Source organism: Protopterus annectens, chromosome 10.part0 (assembly GCF_019279795.1).
Source record: "Protopterus annectens isolate FY-2018-M chromosome 10.part0, PAN1.0, whole genome shotgun sequence".
Lineage (NCBI taxonomy): Eukaryota > Metazoa > Chordata > Ceratodontiformes > Protopteridae > Protopterus > Protopterus annectens.
This window is the reverse complement of record NC_056744.1, coordinates 272,349,003-272,365,855: the sequence shown is the minus strand read 5'-3', so window position 1 is coordinate 272,365,855 and position 16,853 is coordinate 272,349,003.

Here is a 16,853-nt window from a genome sequence, read left to right as displayed (position 1 = left end):
CCTCCTTAAATCTTATCAGAAGAAGCAAGTTAATAATTTATACTCTCCCACTGAGCCATTCATTACAACATCTCATACGTCATTACCCAGCATTAGTTATCCTCACACCTTTATAATAGCTCCAATATAGAACTCTTCTCATTTAAATACACACACTCAAAGGCAATCCCCCAAACACTGAGTAAATACACTAAACTACTTAACAAACTTACACACCTGTTCCTCTTCAACTCAGCCCAGATCAAACTAAGCAGTGACATCTACCCCAATCCTGTCCCCCATCTCCCATAAACAAATCCCCATCTCTCAGAGCAATCTATGCTTCCCAAACATCAACAATCTTCCACACAATTACTCTGACCTCCTTATATTAAATATGAACCTGAAAAGCATACTAAATAAAACCCAATAATTTCATGCAACTCTCACTCAATACTCACCTGAACTAGCAATCCTAATTGAGACATGGCTAAAACCCCACATAACAGACAGTGAAATACTAACCCATGGTTACAACATTCACAGACTTGATAAAACCCACCAGCTAGGAGGTGGTGTAGTCATAATACACAAAGAAACTATAAAATTGAAACAGTTCACTTTAACCCCCCATATCTCAAGAATACTGAAATACTAATCACCCACCTACACCTTAATGCTAAGAAGCACGTCATCATTATTGTCATCTACATCCTCACCAAGTAATAGCCCATACCTTATTGAAAACTTCTTTTGCTGGTGCACAACTGTCTTAAATCATGAAACAATTACAATGTTCAATTTGGATTGGTCTACCTGCTCTTCAGGCAATCCCTCCAACTTTATTAATCTTCATGGTTTCAATCAAATAATTCAACCCCTCACCAGATTCAACAAATATGACAAAAAAGAATACATTTTAGACTGGATTCTAACAAACAAACCCTCTGTCTGTCACCAAACTGGCTGTCTCCCAGACAGCCTAAGACCAATCTACCTACATACCTACTAAGGCAGCATGTACACCATCCAAAAAACATAATTTGCAAGCATATCCACAAGAAAAGAAACTTCTCCACTGATGCCTTTAGCTCCCTCCTGAAACAATGTGACTTGTCCCCTTTAAAACATCTTCATCTAGATTTAGCTGTGCAATATTTCAATGCTCTATTCCCCAATATCCCAAACAGCTTAACTCCCCTTAAAAAAGATCCACAGTAACTCTAAACAAATACCTTGTCTTACTAATGATGGCAATCAGTGCCTCAAACAGAGAGACAGAGTCTGGTCTATCTGTCATAAAACCAAAAAAACAAGCCTCCCTTCTCACATTCCAACAATTATGAAACCTAGCTAAAACAAATCGGGCAGGGCAAAAAGCAATATTACACAACAATGCAATAAAAACATCTAAATAATCCCCAGAAATTCTGGCTATCCACTAAACAATTGCTTAGGCCCGGACAGAGCACAACTCCAAGTACAACAAATCCCACAGATATTATTGCCTCACAATTTAATACACACTTTATAAACCCTATACAATCCATAGTAAAAAATGAAAGCAATAACGGTTCCCACAACACAATAAAGAAACCTTAATTCCTTTTCAATCAAACCAGTGCAAACACCATCAATAAACTTCTTTCCAAACTAAAGCCCTCATCCCTAGCAGCTGACTAACTCCCTAATGAATTTCTTAGATTAGCATCAGATGCCATCTCCTACCCTGTATCCATACTAATCAATTGTTCCATTGCCAAGCAATACATGCCAAGCTTTGGAAAATTTCTTATATCATCCCTCTACATAAAGGAGGTACTTCAACAGAGTTCTTAAACTACAAGCCTATAGCCAAGATACTTAAGAAATGCATACATACTCAACTTCTCAACTACATGCTGAACAATGACCTCCTATCTGCTTAATAACATGGTTTTAGACCAAAACATAGTACAAAGGCTGCTCATGTTAGTTTTACAAACTCAATTAACCAACTCAGAAAATAGCAAACAACTAGTCTCTGCTATATTTCTGGATATGTCAAAGGCCTTCGATACAGTAGCCTACAAAAATGCTCAGTGAGCTAGCTTCCTTAAACCTTACCCAACCAGCGCTCTCCTGGTTTCTCAGCTACTTAACTGACCACCAACAGGCAGTCAAGTGGCAAGATGAACTCTCTGCACTGATGCCTGTCTCAGTAGGTGTACCTCAAGGCTTAGCTCTCGGTCCATTACTCTTCACCATATTCTCCAGCAAAATCAACACAGCTACCTAACATGCAACTGTAGTCCAATACAAAGATGACTCTACCCTCATATGGTCAGCCCCTTCCATTCCAGTACTTCAACAAATAACCCAATAATCTTTCCAAGGTATCGAAAACTCTCTCTCAGATTCCCAATTGGTTCTCAATCCAAATAAAACAAAGCTTATCCTCTTCACTAGTAGAAAAACTCCCAATCACACTCCTCCTTTCTCAATCTACTCTGCAAATAAAATTAAAATCAAACCTGCCAACAACACCAAACTCGATGTCACAATTGACAACAGCCTAAAATTTGAGAGACACTTAGCTCTAATAATCAAAAAGGTTCACATAAAGCTACATTCACTCTACAAAGTCAAACCCTACCTAATTGATTCCACCAGACACTCCATAGCCAGGACACATCTACTCTCCACCTTACTATACACCTTGCCAATATTGACTAATCTCAGAAAAACAGATTCAAACAAACTAGAGGCTTGCTATAACAAAATCACCAAATTTGCTACCAATCTTCCCCACAAGACAAGCACTGCACAGCACTACTTCAACTAAAATGGCTCAAACTACCCAATCTTCTATCCCTTAACCAACTAACTTTCTCTCATTCCATCCTGTATCATCCAGATTACTGCCCTGTGCTCAAGAACCTAGTGCATCCCCACACCAACTCCAGACCCCTGAGATCCTCCAACAAACTACTACTTAATGTAACCAAGTCCAGTAACAGTCACAGTGATGCTCTCCTCTTCAAACAAATATCCAAGTCTTGGAACTCTATGACTCAGATAATACTAAACACTCCCATTACATTAAAATTCAAGCAAGTACTTAGGGAACACCTAACAATCACCTGGCTCAGCCCCTGCTCTAAGCCATACTGAGCATATTTTTTCACCTCTATCAAACAACCCCACTATTTCCATGTCCTTCTTAATCCATATAATATCTATTTATTTTCAGCCCATTCAGCTCCTCATCTGCCACCTAGCTCTCCCTGTATTCATCGTATAATATAGTGACCAAATAATAACTGTAAAATAAGTTTCATACAGGTTTGGAAAACAGGATCAATTATTAGCTATTTGTGGTACACTTCTAATGTATGTCTTACTCATTGCATGTCCTCATGTTGTACCAACAATACCATAATATCCAGCAATTGATCACTCACTTCTTTTCTCAAATTACTATCTTGCATCCAAATTGTTTAACTTGCCGTTCTCCACTACTGAATCTACTTCTATAGACTTACTCCTTGTTTTTGAAGATCGCTCTACTTATTATAATCTTCTTAAGGCTTTTTGTAATATTGTAATTGCAGTTCTTTTTTAATATTAGCATTCAATTACTTGTTTGTCATAAGGGTTGCTTATTTGTAATGCGTTGTTATTTCTGTAATGTGTTTTCATTTGCTGTGGAGCTTTTCTCCCTGGGCCTCCACTGAAAAAGGGCCACTGGCCCAGGCTGACTTTCCCAGTAAATAAATGTAAAATAAATAAATAAAAAACAACACAGAAAGAAACTCTAATTTCTCTGTTATATTGAAGAAGAAATGGTTGTCATTACATTATTCCAACTATGGATCAATTAAGAGGTATAGAGCAAGACATTAAAAACATAAAATGAAAGATGGTCATGCATTCTAACTTTTTTTATAAAGAATCAGATAATGCATCTTATATGTTAAAGATGTGGACATTTAGCTAGCCATCATGTGCCTTTTAAAACTGGATCTTACAAGCGACCTCCTGAAAGTGTGTCAGAAAGTGAACCAAAAGGGCAAGAAGAAGGAGTAGTAGTGTTCACCAAAAATTATGAAATAATCTTAGCCCAGAAAACTTAGTCGAAAACAATAAATCTGATATCCATTATTTTGTTGCACTATAAATTAATAGTGATTCTAATACGTTCCTTATTAAACATACAAATCATTATTAAGCAAAAATAGTTATATGATTTACAGCTCAACAATATAACACTAACTGGCCGATCAAAACTACACTTGTGTTTGCAGTGCCACACTAAGTATGAGTTTGTGTGAATTTGAATGTGTGTGTGTGTGTGTGTGTGTGTGTGTGTGTGTGTGTGTGTGTGTGTGTGTGTGTGTGTGTGTGTAACACAAAAATGGGCCATGAACCTCTACACTAACATTGTTGCCTAACATCCCCAAATTTCTTTATTCTGAAAAAAAGTCAAATTTGACTTCTCAGTCCATTAACCCATCCCCAGCTCTAGATTTTCACTCAGAAATGTGTAAAGACAGTAATATTGTGCTCTGCATAAAATACTGAAACAGAATAAACAGAAAGTATGTAGATTAAGCCACCATTGTAGCTACAACATCTACTTCTCCATGCTTTTGTGATCAGTTAGTAGGTAAACTGATGTTCCATCTAAAGCCAGTGAATGAAAAGGGGAGACAAATGTAATCTTCAAGTATATGCAATTCTGTTTCCATCTGGTAACTGGGTGACATTCCTGAAAACCACCACATCAAAAGCAACAGCAGTACCCACAGTCAGTGGTGAGAAATCTGGGAACACAAGTTGACAGCAACCTTAACTTCGATCACCGTGTCTCCACAGTGGTAAGAAGGACATTTTATATTGCTCATCTCATAAACAAGTGCACTGCCTTCAGAAAAAAAGAGGTTATAACTCCCCTGTACTCTTCCCTCATCAGGCCAATAATAGAGTACAAAGCTCCCTTTGGTATGTTCCTTTCCAAACACCTGCAGCAATTGGAGAGACCACAAAGGTTCCTTACAAAGAAAATTCAGGGTCTTCAAGATCTGTCTTATGCAGACAGATGAAATCATTGTCACTTTACTCTGTGTCATGCAGGGTGCTTAGAGGCAACAGTGCCTTGCATATAGAGCAATCTCTGAGCCAGCTTTAATGGAAATGCTGTAGATTTGCAAGTCAAATGGCACTGGGGTTGCTTGCTCAAAGGTCCTTAAACTGGAATGTGACATCAACAGAACTTGCTGGAGAGACATATTTGTCTCACAGAGGTTGCCCCACCTTTGGAACAAACTTCCTATTCATGTTAAACAATGCCCCTCATTGGCCCTATTTAAGTGTAATTTGGATGACTGGATTGGTAACTGGAAATTCACCACAGGGGTTCCACTTGTGTCTCTCTTGGACAGGGGCAATAGGTGCTGATTTTAGTACTGCTTGAATCAGACACTCTTGGGAATATGGGTTGAACTTGGCTAGGCTTGTAAGGGCCCTGGGGCCATTAGCCTAGTAACCTCCTATGAACTCAAGAGTCAGAGATTCAGTAAAGCTCACAAAGACATTTAGAGCTGACCTCCACGTAAAGCACTTGTATTGTAACCTGAGCAATGAATGACCTAAAATGTGGTCAGGAAAAAAAGAGAAGGAAGCAAAAGTTCAAAAGCTGTTACCTTCTATATGGAGTGGGGGTACCCTTAATGCCTTAGAGACCTCTAGTAAAGAATGGATGCATAGCCCTATAGCTGCTCTGTGTCTGGGTGAGTGAGTGCATGTTTATCCACATACACACAGACACACACACACACACACACACACACACACACACACACACACACACACACACACACACACACACACACACACACACACATTCATGCAAGCATGTGGGGGTGTATGTGTCTGAGAATCTGTGTGCATCTCTGTTTCACATCAGAAATGCGAACAGCACATACTTTTTCACTGGAATAATTCATTGTATTTTTATGCTACACTTCTTTTTCATCAGTTAAAGACACACCCTTCTTCCCTTTGGGAGCAAATGGATTTGGAAACTTTTTTTGATATAAATCTGATGTGACATTCCCAGATTGGTAGTAAAATCTTTGTTGTATCACACAAATGTCTTCATTTTTTATACAGCATTTAACATTACTGGCCAATAGGTTATCACTTCAGTAAATTTCCACTCCAGGCAATCTAAGGTCCTCTTTCTACTGCCAAACAGTTTATGTAGTTATCTAGTAAAGCAATAGCATTTTTTTTTTTACTTCTAGTGATGGCTGAGTCAATGTTGTCATTCTTTTAAATGGATGGGTTCATTAGAATGTACTCTGATATGAGACCAGTTTTAAACTGTATGCTATATGACATGAAAAATCCAGTCACGACCTCATCTAAAACAGATTATCAATAAATTGCTTTATTTAAAAATATTTTTGTAGTTTGATATTCATTTCAATTCACATATGCAATAATAAAGAATGGCAGTTCATCAAAGCAAGTACAGTTGTGTAAAATCTTAACGTAACGGTAGATGTCTTTGCCTTCACTGTTGTCATATTCTTACCAGATGGCATTCCCTGCCATGGAAGCCCGACATCTGGCCAGTCTACCAAAGACTCCTACTGCTTTAAAGCTACTTTGAATGTCACTGAAATGCTCCTTGCACAGTGTAGGGCATAAAGCTGACATTCAGGCCTACCATAGTCAGAACTGATTTGCCCAGTAAGAACAACAGTCCAAGGAACCCAAGAGTTGATCTGTACATCCAGGGAGGAAGGAAGGGAGGGAGTGAACACTGCAGCAGTTTATTCAAGGACATCTATCATTATGGGAAGCTTTTACACAACTGCACTATGTCCTTATATTCACTGCTTCAGTATTCTAACATATGAGAGAGTGCCAAAGCTCAAGTAGAAACTAGGGAGAGGGAAGGAGCAGAAGAGTCCCCTAAAAAGCCACGATGAATGGCACTAGCAAAACCAGCCCTAGCTTTAGAGATACTATCCAACTCATAGTGCTTGGTAAAGGTATGCACAGAAGTCCAGGTAGCTGCTTCAAGAATAGAATTAGCATCCATGCCCTTGAAAAAAGCACCAGAAGAAGTCGCAGCTCTAGCAGAATGAAGAAGGAAGGCTCTTGCCATGAAAAGTGTAACAAAAAGAAATAGCCTTAGAAATCCAAGAAGAAACAGTTTGCTTGGATACAGCCAGTCCCAAAGATCTAGGATAGAAAGAAACAAATAACTGCTCAGATTTTCTAATACCCTTAGTCTTATCTAAATAAACCCTGAGCTTCCTATGCATGTCCAAAGTATGCAGCACCCTCTCACTGTCAGGTTGTGCAGAAGGAAAAAATGTAGGCAGATTAATAGACTGATTAAGAGATAGGTCATTAACCCCCTTAGGCATAAAAGAAGGGTTAGTGCACAAGGACACCCTGTCCTCATGAAAGGCCAAAAAGGAGGACAAGCCATATGGGCCTGCAACTCAGACATCCGTCTGGCAGAAGTAAGAGCTAACAAAAGAACAGTCTTCCAGAAAAAATGTTGCACAGAATCTGAAGCTGGAGGCTCAAAAGGAGTCTGAGGCAACTTATCCAAAACAAATTTAAGATCTCGGGGAGGAGAAACAGGCTTCCTGGGAGTTATAATATTAAGGACACGTTTAAGAAATTATTTCAACTCAAATCTAGAATCTAAAGGAGAAGAAAAAAACAGACAAGCAAATCTAGCTGATAAGTGGATCTTAAAAGAAGAATAATCCAAACCAGCATTGAGAAACTCACACAGATATGAGAGAACCAAAGGTAGATCCACAGTAAGTGAGTCCAGGTTATGAGAGAAACACCTTTTTTATTCGGATAAGTAGGACTTCCTAGTATTTAGTTTCCTGGCCTCCTGCAGGACCTGCAGCATATCCTCAAAAAAGGTGTCTATGAGGATTCAAAATCCTATTAGCCATAGTGTCAGTTAAAGCACGGCCGGCCTTAGGCATAGGCGAACTAGGCAACCGCCTAGGGTGCCTTACAGGCCGGCCTCATAAGGGGCGCAAAATCGCAAAAAAAAAAAAACAAAGTTAAAAAGTGAAACTTTCTTCACTTTTTAACATTGCGCCCGATGCCCGTTTCTGCAAAGTAGCATTGCGCCCTCCCCCCACGACTGATGACACGAGCACACAGCAATAGAACGCCCCCCTCCCTGCGTTGTTCTTCCATTCCCTTCCCCCCTGTGTGATGTATGTATGAGTGGCTGCTGTTGTCCAGCATTATTGAAAAGCATCCAATCAGTGATGCTTTCATTTTAGTGACGTCCCTGGCTACTGCCAATCGACAGTATATAATGCAGCTCATGCCCACCTCTCATTCTTTCTTTCATGACATACCTCTCAACCATACCGAATTCCTCGGTAAATTCCGGTTTTGAGGGCGAAATATTGGGATGCCACGAATTCCCAAGTGGCCCCTTTCATTTCCAAATTTCCTGGGGTTTTTTTGAAGGCTTTTTTTTTTTTTTTTTTTTTTTAATTTGAAACGTTCCTGACATCATCATGTGATGACATCAGCACAAAGCTGACAGACAGCCTATCAGGATTCAACTTCCAAGCCATTTACTTAATTTAATTTTACGGTGGCAACAGCAGCAATTGTTTCTTTTCCGGTAATGGTCATCCCGTTTTAATTTCATTGTATGTGAATTGCCAACAGTAAGTTGTTAAGGGCTGCTATTATTAATTTGAATATGACTGCTAGTTTTTTATAGTGTGCCTTTGCAATATTAAAGAACTACTCTTTGTCCTGGTTCCTTGGCTGTTATAACTGGATTGTGAACTGCTATGTAGTTCCTTTGGCAATGTTATGAAGAGGGGATGTGTAGTGTGTTTTCTTGCAAGTGAACTGCTGCAGAAGTTGTTTCATCTCTGGTAATGGTCATCCTGTTGAATTTGAACTACCATTATTTTAACTTCATTGAATGTGAACTTTGCAATGTTGCACTTTTTCTCTGCCGAGCCATTAGCTCTTCGCAGTGTTTCACTTTGTTTACCTTGCCAAGCCATTTACTTACAGCAACAGTTGCTTCCTGTTATGTGATCTGCCAACAGGAAGGATTTATGGGCTGCTTTTATTAATTTGAATATATATGACTGCTAATGAGTTTGTTTTAGTGTGCCTTTGCAATGTTATTATGAACTGCTCTGTGTATGCTAGTTCATTTGCTTTTATAACTGGTCATCCGTTTTTAATTTTTTCAAGTGTACTGCACTGCTCACTGCTGAGCCATTTACTCAGTTTAACAGCTAACAGCCGCACTTGTTTCTTCGCAATGTTACACTTGTTTTTCTCTGCCGAGCAATCTTACTTAATTTTACAATGACAATGTTCTCCAGTTTTAATTTATTTGAACTTGAAAAGCTCTGTGTGTGCTATTCCTTTTAAGGAATACAAGACTGCTAGTTCTCTTTGGTGTGCCTTTCCTTTTACTTAATTTAAGGGCAGCAATGTTATGCTAACGGCAGCAATTTTACAGTTGTTTTTTCTGCCGATATTACTTAACGGCAGCTTTCTCCAGTTTTAATTTCTTTGAAATGCTCTGTGTGCCATTCCTTTTTAAGGAATATCACTGCTAGTTTTCTTTAGTGTGCCTTTCCTTTTACTTAATTTAAGGGCAGCAATGTTACATTTGTTTAGTCTGCCGAGCAATGTTACCTAACTTTACAACAGCAGCCTTCTCCAGTCTTTTATTTCAGTATTTACTTAATTTAAGGGCAGCAGTTGTTTCTTCTTAGCAATGTTAGTTGTTTTCTCTGCAGATGTTGCAGTTTTAATTTATTTGAATTGCTTTGTGTGCCATTTCTTTTAAGGAATATGACTGCTAGTTCTTTTTGGTGTGAATTTCCTTTTCAGGGCTGCTATTAATCTTGTGGAGAAGAGGTGTGTGTGTGTGTGTGTGTGTGTGTGTGTGTGGGCTGCTTTTAATGGAAGAGGTACATGTGTGTTTGTTGGTTGTTTTTTTATATGAAAGATGTGTGTGTGGGCTAATTTTTATGGGGACGAGGTGTGTGGGTGTGGGCTAATTTTATGGGGACGAGGTGTGTGTGTGTGTGTGTGTGTGTGTGTGTGTGTGTGTGTGTGTGTGTGTGTGTGTGTGTGTGTGTGTGTGTGTGTGTGTGTGTGTGTGTGTGTGTGTAAAATGCCCAGGGATAATATACCTGGTGGCTAGAGGTAGGCTCAAACCTTGCACCAGATCCTAAAGCCCCTAACCATCACCACTTGTGAAAACCTTCCAGATTTTCTGCCTCATATTTTCGTTCTGTTCCTCATAAAAAATGAGTGTTTTTTCTGCATTTTTGTGGCAAATCAGTGAAGAATTGAATTCACTAAATAATGACAGGTATTTGAATTTCAGACTTCATATTCTTCAAAAAAATAGATGGTAACACAAAACCATTTATTCTACTAATTTTCTAAGTTTATAAGATCAGTATTAGAAATTTGTCCCTATTTTTGGGACTCTATTCCCCCATTATTGACTTTGTCCAGGTTTTTTTTTTGTGCTAAGAGTTAAAAAAAGAGATGTTTTCATTGCATAGTTGTCCTGAGACTTGATGGCTACTGACAGTTGTGAATTATTTTTCTAGTAGTAGGTCATCTGCTTTGTCTGCTCTTATAATCAGGCTTCAAGCTGTATTATCAGGTTGATACTTTTTAGTTTTAACCAGTCATATTTCAGGATTTAGAGACCATATTCGAAAGCAATTTATTTTTCCATTGTGTCATGCTACCCAGCTTGAACTAATGTTTGCTTTTCTTCTGTCCTAAATTAATGCTGGCATACTGCTGTAATTTATCATATGGGAAGAGCCTTCTCATTTATGGTAAGCCATTAACTGTGCTATCTTTGTGTCATAGTTTCATAGGTGGTCACTAGGCTAATGACCCAAAAACCTTTACAAGCATAAGCATGTTTATCACAAGTTAACCCAATTAGCAATACATAAGTGAGTGAAGTTCATGGAGGTATGAGCCTAATGCCTGCCTATGTCCATGAGAAAATGGACATGACCCCAGGAGTGAACTTGCAATTACCCATCCATTGATCTAAGTTGTGCTTGAAGAGGGTCAGAGAGGGGCTTTGTTTCACATGAATGGAAAGCTTGTTCCAGAGAATGGGTAGATTCAGGGGGGAGGTATCTCTCTCCAGCATGATTTGTTCATATCCGTGCTTAGGTTAATATTCCCGGAGCAAGTGACCCTCATGTGGCTTGATTTGTGAATGTGTAAAATTTCCATCAGGGTCGGGTCAGAGACTACCCTGTAAGCAAGACACAGATCATCATTTAGGAGACAGAATCCAGTGATGGGGCTTTCAGTCTTTCCACTTACGATGTGGTTTTGCATCTGTATGGTGAGGTACATGCAAAAGGCTGCATTATATTGTAATGGTCTGGTGAGGGATGAGTATAATGGAATTATAATGTCCTTGCATCTAGATGCCGAGCTTTTACTTATGAAATGTGTCACATAGGAAAGCCTCACCACTGTAGGTAACATGGTGGTCGAAGTTCAGATTATCAGCCTGAGTACCCGGGTCTTGTACTCTACTCTTGGGGGGGGGGGTGCTGTCTGTATTGTAAATAGCAGGGATGTTAGGTTTCCCAAAGGGAATAATTACACATTTTTTTTGCATTTAGCTTCAGTCCGTGGCTTTGGCACCAATCATTAGTCTGCGTTAATCCTTTCTGTAGTACTACTGGGGGACTCCATGATTGCACCTAATTTGCAGTCATAGGTGAACTTGATCAGCTACAGGCCATCCATGTTTGCCTAGACTTCTGAGAAATAAATTCTGAACAGTAAAAGGCCCAGCACGGAACCCTGTGGTACGACACTTTTGCTAGATGTGAATTCACCCACTTTGACAGTGTCCTGTTGGTGAGCCATTTGGCTACCCATCAGTGACGTAAGGGTTTATTCCCAATTGAGTTTGTCTATAATACCTACATAATACATGCTCCCCCATGTTTGTGAGCATTATGTCCAGAATAGTTGAGCCTCTCTTTGGTGTGCTGACTAGCTGTTCCAGGGCATTTGCACTGGCAAGGTCCAAGAACCATGGAGCAAGCAGATTTGTGATCATGTATTTTACCCAGTTGATGGTAGGATAATTAAAATTGCCAGTGAGTATGTTGTTGGGCTACATGGTAAGTGATACCAGTAGGCCCAGGTATGCAGAATCCTTTTCCTGGTTCATTGTGGGGGACCTGTAGCTAGTGAAGATGTGGTAGGGGATTTTGTCTATTGTTAATTGGACTTGGAGTAGCTTAAGAGAGTCATAGAGGAGACAGGTGCAAGACCATCTGTGACAAAGCAGTGTGGTCCATCAATCATGTCCTCCCAGGCTGACAGATATTGGATCCCCTTACACTGACACCAGAAGTTAAGCCAGTTTAGTTTGGTGAGGTATGTCTCAGGTCATGCACACCCACATGGACTAAGACGGAGTTATACTGGTACTTGTGGTAAGTGCTTGAGTGACTTGACTGAACCTGGCACCTGCTAAGCAGCTAACTGTAACCTTGTCCTTATCCAGCCTGGTGAGGATGACATCTGTGTGCAAGTTATTTACTTGTTGTAACCAAACCACTGACCAGGAGAATATTTGTTATGAAAGGGAAATGTTTGGATAATGCTTTTTCTTCAGTGCTGAGAAGAGTTAATTGTGAAGAAACTGTGTGTAGCGTTCCTGGCTGGCAACTTGTTTCCTGCCCATATGTTTAGGGAATGCAGTGCATCAGAGTTAATGGATCACACCAGTAGTTTGTTCTGTAGTGTTTAATTATTCATTCACATTCTATTTATTGTTAAACTACTGTTTTAGGCATGAGGCAGATAGAAGTTTAACATTTCACACAGATGTTTTTTAAAAATGTTTTAAATGTTAGCATTTATATTTTTAACTTGGATGTGCATTATGGTTGTATAGCAAGTAGTATAAAGGCTAAATGGCCAAGATCACACTTTTGACTGGTCTGCAACAGGGACGTTAGGGTTTAGTGGAGAGAGTGAATTCTTTGGACTGCTGAGCTGGGCTGGGGAACCTAAGGCATGTGAAATAAGTGGGCCAGAGTGGTATATTTTCTAGGGGGCATAACAGTGTTATGAAAAAAAGATCACTAAAAGTATGAGTGCATTTCCTTCCTCTTCTTTACAGTTTTCTAGAGGAGGAATCTTGTAATAGTGATTCATTTCTGTTACATGCTGTGGAAAATAAGTTTAGCTAGTACAGTCATGAGTTAACGGGTTACATGAGACTAGCTTGGATTCTGCTGTCACTGGTATATAAGTTTTATATATTTGTTATGTAGAATGTGTATGCAAAAAGTGTGGTTCAAATATTTATCAGGTACGGTAGTTCTATTTTTGAGTCAGGACTGTAGAAGAATTTCAAGCGGCAGTATTTAAACTTATAACAGTGAATTTTGCTCTAAAGCAGACTGTTTAAAAAGTTTCCACTTTTCGTGTAGCACATACTATTTTGTTAACAGTTTATTTATTTTGACTAGTAACTGAAAATGTTAAACTAATGTGTATCTGTTTTCTTTTCCATTATTCTGTTTTAATCAGCGGTAGTTGTATGCTGAATGTATGACCAAACTAAGGGCACTGCAATGTTTGATTTAGTTTTATGTGCTTTAATACAAAACTTATGCCTTTTACCTGATACCTCAAGTCACTGCAAAGTAGTTGGTAACTTTTATTCTCAGTGTTAGAAATGCTTTGCTGGTCTGCAAAAGATGCATGCAGTTGGATGGATCTTTTAGTAGCTTTTGACTGAGTTAGCCATACAGTCTTGTATCACACTTGAAATCGGTACTTGTACTTGCTAAATTAAGTGAGACTTAATGAAAAGTGTGTTTAATTTCTGTACACTATGATTTTGATTCCAGAGTATGGATTTACTGAATTTTCACATGCTGTAATTTCTGTACACTATGATTTTGATTGTATGGATTTACTGAATTTTCACATGCTGTAACATAGAATACAAAGCAGTCCATCATATGGATGGATGTATAGGTACTGCAGTTTGCTTTCACTTCATCCCCATTTCCTTTTGTCAATGGTTAATCCTTTTCAGCATTTCCTACACTGCTTATATAGAGGTGATTTTGTTTTTAAACCTTTGTTTACACATGGTCCAACATTGCATATAGAAATGTACATGTAATGGGCAGCAATGGAATAAAGTCATCTGACAATATTAGAATGTAGAGTATGAACTGTATAAGCTATATGAATGTCTAGTAGCCAGCAATGAAATAAAATCTGACAATATTTCAATTTCTTTAGCATTAATTGTGCCAACTGAAAGCTGTTTTCAAATTAGTCAACCAGACCTGACAGTTTGTACAAGTGCATCATTTTACTGTCAAAGATTGCATATAGAAATGTACTTGACACAGTAATGGAATAAAATCATTTGACAATATCACAATGTCTCTAGTCTTAAATATGTCTTCAAATTACTCCAGTGGACCTGATAGTTTTACAAAACAGCAGTGTACTGTTCAGCTGAGTTTAAAGGTACCACATTCATCTATAACTCTTAATGGATAAATTCTGAAATCTGCTGGCTATTGGTAAGTTGTATGCAAAGTTCAAGACGTTGTATGCAAAGTTCAAGACGGCAGTCACTAGTAGTAACACTGCTTTCCTTTTTGGCTTCTGCATCAGCATACAGCTGCAGCACCACCACATCACAATGTGTAGCTGTCTTTGAAATATGTGGACTTGATGGTTGACCTGTGAAGAGCATGAAGCACATCAGGGTATATAGTAATGTGTTAATGTAGAGTTGATGCTACACTACAAATGAGAACTTCTACACAAACATCAATGCACCTTGCAAAAAAGTTAATACAGTCTTTCGTGACTGTAGAGAAACTCTACACTAGCAACAGAACACGCAGGTTTATTAAGGAGAATTCAGCCTTCAATTGCAGTCTTAAGGTGTCACAGCATGACTGGTTTTTCATGCATTTACACATTGAAAGAACTGGAGTGGGGTTTGTGGGAGTGGCCAGTATGTGGGTGTGGCTCAAATATGGGTTGTGGCTTGAATATTGTGTGGGTGGGGCTTAAGGGGTGGCAGAGTAGTACTTCGCCTAGGGCACCATTTCAGCTAAGGCCGGCCCTGAGTTAAAGAGTGGACAGGTGGGGGATGTATAAATGATCCCTTGTCTTGTGTGATTAGATCCACCCTGTGAGGTAACTTGTGATGATTGCCCCTGGCTAAATGCAGAAGAAGAGGGAACCAGTACTGTTGTGACCAAAAAGGGGTCAACAACAAGATTTTGGGACCATCCTGTTGAATTTTGAACAGGACTTTCAGAAAGAGAAGAAGGGGAGGGAATGTGTAAAGAAACATCCCCTTCCAAGAAAATGAGAGGGCGTCCACCTTCCACACTAGAGGACCTGGGAGTCTTGCACAAAACAGAAGAAGTTTTCTGTTCAGAGGTGAAACAAGAAGACCCATGTGAGGAGTTCCCACTGGAGGATAATGTCCAGAAACACATCCCTGTGAAGCATCAATTTGTAGGACTGAGTTAAGGACCTTCTACAATATCCGTGAACCAGAAGGGATGTAAACTGCCTGAAGAGTCACATGATACTTGACAGCAAGATCTCATATTAGAAGTCCAGTCCAAAATGGATTCCTGCAAGTAAGGCATCTGCAAGGTCTCAAAATACCAACATAAACCAAAAAACAACCAGAAGATAGTGGAAGCCATAAAAATGTATATTATATCACTTTAGTCTAGACATCAATATACAAAAGTAACCTTTGTATATTGATGTCTTGATTAAAGTGATATACATTTTTATGACTTCCACTATCTGCTGCTTGTTGTTTGGCTCATATTAGAAGTGCCAACTGGCAAAGAAGATAAGATCTCATTCCCCTCATGTGCTGACATACCACATCACTGTGGTATTGTCTGTGAACACCTTGAGAGGCGCTGGAGAGAAAAGAGAATGAAAGGCCTGAAGAGCCAGCAGAAGAGCTCTCATCTCTTTGACAGCACTTACCTCCTTCTGTTGATGAGGCGACTGCACCCGCTGAACTTTTAGGGAGCCAAATGTTGCCCCCATCCCATGTCTGAAGCATCTGTGAACAATTCCTGAGAGGGAAGTGGGGATAAAAAAGGATGCCTGGATTCAGAGACAACTGCTGAATCCACCGGTGACATTCCTGTTTGAAACAAGAAAGAAGAGGAACTACAAAGTCTAGAGGATGTGTATGTTGAAGCCACACTGTCTTCACAAACCACTGAAAACTTATCATGGGAAGTTTGGACAGAGGGAGCATTAGAATGGTGAATGCCATGAAACCCAGAGTGCCCAGAAACTCCCTGGTAGTAATGAAAGCCAGAGGAAGAATTGTGGGAAAGAAAGAAATGGGAGTCGAGACCTTTGGAGGGGGCAGGGAAGCCAGTATTGACACCGTCTGAATCCTGCAGCCCAGAAAACCATGTTCCTGAGAAGTAGTCAGACAAGACTTTTTGAAATTTATACTGAACTGCAGACTGTGAAGAAGAGAAACAGCAAAGTGAAGATTTTGTAAAAGGGTCTCTGGATAGGACACCTGAATCAACAGGTCATCCAAGTAAGGAAATATTTGGATCCCTTTAAGCCTACAAAAAAGCAATCACAGGACCAAGGCATTTGATGAACACCCTTGGAAGAGTATAAAGGCCAAAGGGTAAACCAGAGAACTGACAATGCCAGGAAGCAATAGAGAAATGCAAAAACTTCCTGAAATGGGATGGATCAGAATATGGAGATAAGCATCACTGAGATCC